Source organism: Vulpes vulpes, chromosome 3 (assembly GCF_048418805.1).
Source record: "Vulpes vulpes isolate BD-2025 chromosome 3, VulVul3, whole genome shotgun sequence".
Classification (NCBI taxonomy): domain Eukaryota; kingdom Metazoa; phylum Chordata; class Mammalia; order Carnivora; family Canidae; genus Vulpes; species Vulpes vulpes.
This window is the reverse complement of record NC_132782.1, coordinates 69,975,642-69,981,641: the sequence shown is the minus strand read 5'-3', so window position 1 is coordinate 69,981,641 and position 6,000 is coordinate 69,975,642.

Genomic DNA, 6,000 nt, shown 5'->3' with positions numbered 1-6,000 from the left:
TATGGCAAATAACAGAAGCATTTGAAAATGTCTATCTTTCAAGAGTTTTGGTTTGGTTTGATTTGTTTTTATTCCTAATTGTGGCCAAATACCATTACATAAAATGTACCATTTTAACCACTTTTAAGTACACAGTTCATTCTGTGGCATTAGGTCCATTCACCCCGTTGTGTAACCATCCCCACTATCCACCTTCAGAAATTTCTGTCATCCCAAACCCAAATTCTATATCTGTGACACAAAAATTCCCCATGTTCCCCAAGTGGAGCCCAAAATTGCCTATTTAGAAGACAAAACGTTTTGGCAACTGAGTTTTTTTTTGGACCGAACAGTTGAAAACTCAGCTTGCCATTAGTTTACCCCAGGATGAGTAGCAGCATTTCCAGCCTCTGCCTGCTTGTCCCCTCCAGCCACACCCTCATCCCTGCACCCCCGCAGGGCGTGGCGACCCCCTTCACTGCTCAGAGTCTCTGCTTCTTTGTTCTTAAAGCCAGAGGCGGGCCTGATTGGCTTGAAACCCATGCTGCTGGCTCTAGGGAGGGTAGGGGGCTCTATTCTGAGGGCTCAGAACTGACAGTTCACTAAGTGAACTCCTTGGAGGAGGGACCAGAAGTGCGACAAATAGGATTAACTCCAAAACACATTTCCCCATCCATGGAGCAGGGGTGTCTCACAAGGTGCTTCCAGCAGGCACTACATTTTCCAGCAGCCCCATGCAAGCATGGCCCGGTGGACTAGGAACAGAGTCCTGTGGGTACTTCCTGTGCTAAAGCACGGAAGAAGTGGGGTCCCCCCTCCTACCTCCCTTCCTTCACTTGCCCTAGAGGAGCCTGAGGCCTGGAGGGGCAGGAGGACAGGAAGCTTCAGTGAAGATGGTAAATATTTGCAGAAATGTCGCCATTTCGGCGACAGCTGCTGCATGAAAGCCACCGCAGACAACATGAGAGTGGGCATGTCTGTGTGTCGATAAAACTTTATTTACAAAAGCAGGCGATGGGCTGGGTTTGGTCTCCTGGCCAGAGACAGCAGGGGTTGGTACCTCGCCCTCGACTCAGCAGCGTGCGTGCTGCTCATGCTGCTCATGCTGCTCATCTGGAGCCTCAGAGCAGCTGCGCTGCAATGGGAAACAAGTGGCTGCGGGTGTTACAGGAAGGATGAAACAGCAACCACTTATTTCTTTCCCAGATTTGGGGGCTGACCACCATGCCTGACGTGGGAGACCACGGTGTACCTGGGAGGCAGGCCCCTCACCAGCGCCCTCTGAGGGGATGGCCGGTAAGGTGTGCATGAGGCATGAACCAGGTGGGGGAGCATGGCAGGTGACACGCAGGTGACACCCCCCCTCCTCAGGCAGATGGGACTCTGACAGTGCCTGGAGGAAGCCCGTTCGGCAGAGGCCGCTGGGGAAGACTCCTCCAGGACAGAGGTGGGAGCAGAGGCCCCCAGGGTGTGTGGAGAGGCCTGCTGCATGGAGGGGTGCAGAGGGGTGTCCTGGGGGACAGAGAGGGCAGGAGGCCGGAGGGCCGGCCAGAGCCACCAGGAGCCGGGCAAAAGAGGTCTTTAAACCACCACCAGGCCACCTGCCCTGTAAGAATGGCTTGCACCCACTAGTTCACGACTCCAGAGTGAATCACAATCTTCTGGAGGGGGTTAAACCCAGGTCTCGAGCCACATCTCGAGTCTGATTCCGTAGGTCTGGGGTGAGCCCAGGAATTTGCACTTTGGATGTATTCCTAGAAGCTGATGCTATAGACCCCAGGAATCTGAGAATCCCCGGGTTTTGGAAGAGCTCACACATCCCCATCACCCTCTCTGTCCCGTCACCTGTTAGATCCCCTGCTCTGGACAAGCCGGCTCTGAAATCCTCTGAGTCTCACATGCACCTGTGTCCCTTCTTGTCTTCCTTGGCGGGGACGCAAGCACCCTGGGACAGACACCTTGTCTGTCTGGTTGAGGACGGTGTTTCCACCGCCGAGAAAGTACGCGGCATACAGCAGGTGCCCAGTGGGCGATTCCCCATGTTCCCAATGAGAAATGAGCAGAACAAAGGGGAGCACGAGCAGCTGGGGGCGGCGGTGGGCACGACCCACAGCACTGAGGTCCACACAGGTCTCTGGGGTCGCGCATTTCTGCACATCTTGTGAGGAGAGGAACACACTGCCACTTTGTTGGGATCTCTCAAGGATGTTTGTAGGGCAGACCTCCCTGGAGGAGCACAGAGGTAGTGCTTCCCTGCAGGGGACATGGTGGGTGGGGTTATCGTCCAGTAAAATGAAGCTACTCTCACCCCTGGGGGTGGGCAGAGGCTGGGTGCAAACTGCCGATTATAAAGCACGCATGTTCCCTGAGCTCAGGGCTCGCCAGTGGCGCAAATCCATTGCCTGGCAGCGTCCAAGGGGAGCCAGTGCAAACGCTAAGCTTGTAGTAGCCACGTCTTATGTTTTCAGGATCCTGACGTTTTGGTGTCTGGGCCCTTGCTGAACCTGGGGTGGCCACCCTTCCCTGGGACAGCCAATCCCTAAATGTAGTTAGTGACTCTTCAGGAGGGCACTTTTGAAAGATAAACCAACCAATCCGGAGCCTGCACCCTGACCACCTCTTTTATGGGGCTGTCACTCCAGGCCACCATCCCCCTGTCTGTGTCACCCCAGGGCCGGGTACCAGATGACTAGGGACAGCCCTTATGGCCAGAGCCCATGGAAGTTGCTCAAAGTAGCCAGTCCTAAGCCTGCTTCCCTGCCTTGCTTGCTCCTCCCCATAGAAACCACAGCCAAGGCTCTTGTCACAGTTACTCCTGGTGCCCTCTTGCGAGAGAGACACCTGGTGCTTCCCCAGGTGGCCCCATGGGGGCATGCCCCCTCCTCTGGAGAAATGTGTGTAGCAACCTCTATTTCCCATCTGTTGGTCTTACTATCCCTCAAGTTTTCTACTAATACACAATATTTGAAAGCAAAACTTGCACTGCTTGTTCTGCTGTAAAAAGCCCCCGTCCCTGCCCCGGGAGCCACGTGTCACCTGGCAGCGTCCATGACACCCAAGGACAGGCTACCGCATGGGAGCAGGCCAAATCTCAGAGCGCTCACAGTCTGACAAGACCCAGGCCCCAGGTTGCAGTGGGTTTCATGGGAGCTGTGGGGTTCAAAGAAAGTAATGGAATATCTGGAAGCAAAGAAGACACCCCCCCCCCCACGCCCCCAGTCAAATTGGGCGTGGGAGAAAGCAGATCCTCCTGAGAGAGCTGAATGCTGGGGAGCCCACCTTCTGGCTTTTCCAAAAGGGGGAGGGAGTGTGAGGTCAGGATGGAACCCCAGGCCTGTGGAGTCTAGAGCAAGTCCCCCGGGGCTCTAATGCCCCCCCCGGGACCCCCATCCCCCAGGGAGCTGGTGCAAAGGTGGACAGATTCAGGGTCTGCAGGCTCCCAGGGGATGCCCACGCTGCTGGCCCTGGGCCGTGCTGGGAGCAGGGGCCTGGGGGTGCTCTCAGTGCAAGGCTTGCACTTACCCATGCGTCTGGATGATGCAACAGATGCTCCCTTAGGCCTGGCCTATGCCACCCTGGCTCTTATCAAGCCCCATTGCCCCGTCCACCTTAACACACATGGTCCACATCCCAAAGTCTGCATTAATTCAGCAGCCCAAATGAGGTGCTGGTGGCTATGACTGCCAGGCATCTTAGGAAATTTCTGGAAAAGAAGCTGGTGTTCTCAGAATGGCCCTGATCTGTGTTGGGGTGCCTGGGTGGCTCAGGTCATGATGCCAGGGTCCTGGGGTCCAGCCCCTCATCGGGGTCCCTGCTCAGGGCGAGTCTGCTTCTCCTTCTCCACCTGCTCATGCTCTCTCTAATAAATAAGTAAATACATATAATATATTAAATACAAAGGAGGTGGGCGGCCCCAGTGGCGCAGCGGTTTAGTGCCGCCTGCAGCCCAGGTTGTGATCCTGGAGACCCGGGATCAAGTCCCACATCAGGCTCCCTGCATGGAGCCTGCTTCTCCCTCTGCCTGTGTCTCTGCCTCTGTGTGTGTGTGTGTGTGTGTGTGTGTGTGTGTGTAGCTCATGAATAAATAAATAAAATCTTAAAAAAAAAAAACAAAGGGGGTGCAGGCAGACTGGGGCGATGTCACCACGAACCAAGGACGCCAAGGATCACTGGGGGCCACCAGACACTGGAAGACACGAAGGAAGAGCCTTCCCTGGAGCCCTGGCAGGGAGCCAGCCCTGAAGACGCCCTGGTTTGCGCTGCCTGCCTCCAGAGCTGGGACACTACACTTCTGTTGTGGGGAGCACACCCCTCTGCCCCCGCAGCACGTGGCACTTTGAAGCCAACACAGAGGGGACCCAGGCCCCCGGGCCAGTGAGGGCCGCAGTGGGAGCTCCCAGGGGCCGCGGAACACTCAGCGGCAAAAAGCGGGCACCTGGAGAAGGCTGGGGTCCCTCTGCTGCCATGTGACCCAGGGCAGGAAGCACAGGCTGCGGGACCCTCCGTGTTCCCTGCTGGCCCCGGGGCGGGCAGCCCGGCTCCTCACCCATCTGCTCGCACCCGTGGTAGGAGCAGCGCCCTCTCATCAAACCGATGGCAGGTCGGGGTGAGCACAGGCTGTGGGGTGTGTCCTCTGAGTACTCGCTGACTGGACGGGAAATTGCAGGGACAATGAGGCCCCGGGGTCCTTGCCTCCCAACCTTCTGCCCCGTACGCCCTCCCTTCATTTCCCCATTTTGCGACGCTCCTGCAAGCGCCTTGAATGCCAACCCCAATCCTTCCTGCCCGTCCACCAACAGGTCTCAGCACCGATCCTCATCGGCAGTGTGACCCTGTCCCACCTTGTCATAGGGATGCTTCGCCTTCTTCCACCCAGTGGAATGACAGTAGGAGCACCTTCCTCCCCGGGGAAGGCAGCGGGTCTTCAGGGAATAGGGCCCGGGAGGCTCTTCCAAGAGCACCCGGTACCTTCAGGCTCTGGACGTGATTCCCAGTCTTAAGGGCATCAAGGTTAATGGCAAAAACCAGGGGCCAGCAAACAGCCTGCGAGCCAAGAGTGGGTTTTATGTTGAATAAAAAAATAAAAGAACAGAAAGATTTTGTGACACGTGAAAATGATCTGAAATTCAAAGTCCCGTGTCCATAAATAAAGTCTAATGGGAAGCCAGCCACACTTGCTCGCTTCCACGTGGTCTGTGGCTGCTTTGGCCCTTCAGCCGCAGCGGAGAACCGGGGCAGACCCCACGACCCGTGGAGCCCGAAATGTGTGCTAGCCGATGCTTTACCAGAAAGGTTGGTGGCACAGACTCTGGAGCCGAATGGTCTAGATTCAAATCCTAGATCTACTGCTTACCAGCTGCATGAATGGGGGCAAATTCTCTCTCTCTCTCTCTCTCTCTCTGCCTGCATTTCCATATCTCTCAAATGGACATAATAGCCCTGATGTCAAAGTATCTTTGTGAGGATTAGAGGAATTATCACTTTTAAGGTCTTACAACAGCGCCCAGCACACCTAAGTACTGAGGATGGGTGACATTCTTTTCAGTCTCCCCAGATCCTATAAACACCAGCGTCCTACATACAGCAGAGTCAAGTGTCTAAGAATTCTTCAGCCCCCCTTCTACTTGACACACAAGAGTTCTTTAAACAATCATTTCCTTCACTTTTCATCATTGCTCCCTATCCAAACAGATCCAGGAAGTCTTAGCTCAGACTTCTCAAATCCCAGATGGGTTCTAATTTGTTATGTCAGAGGAAAAAAGTCTGTCTTCCCCAGCAGGTGCACAGGGAGGCTTTGTTAGTCACAGACGCCACCTCCTTACTCTTCAGCATTAAAAGACGTTTTTGCAAACTCTACGAATCTTGACTGTAAAGCAAAAGCAGAATGACGAAGAATGGATTTCCCACAAGGACAAGGAGGTTTTCGTTCCTTGACTGTGGGTGGTTGGGGTGACGCATGGAGGAGTCTGGGAGAGCTGGCATGTGGACGGTGGACATCGATAGTGTCCCCCACCTCCTCCT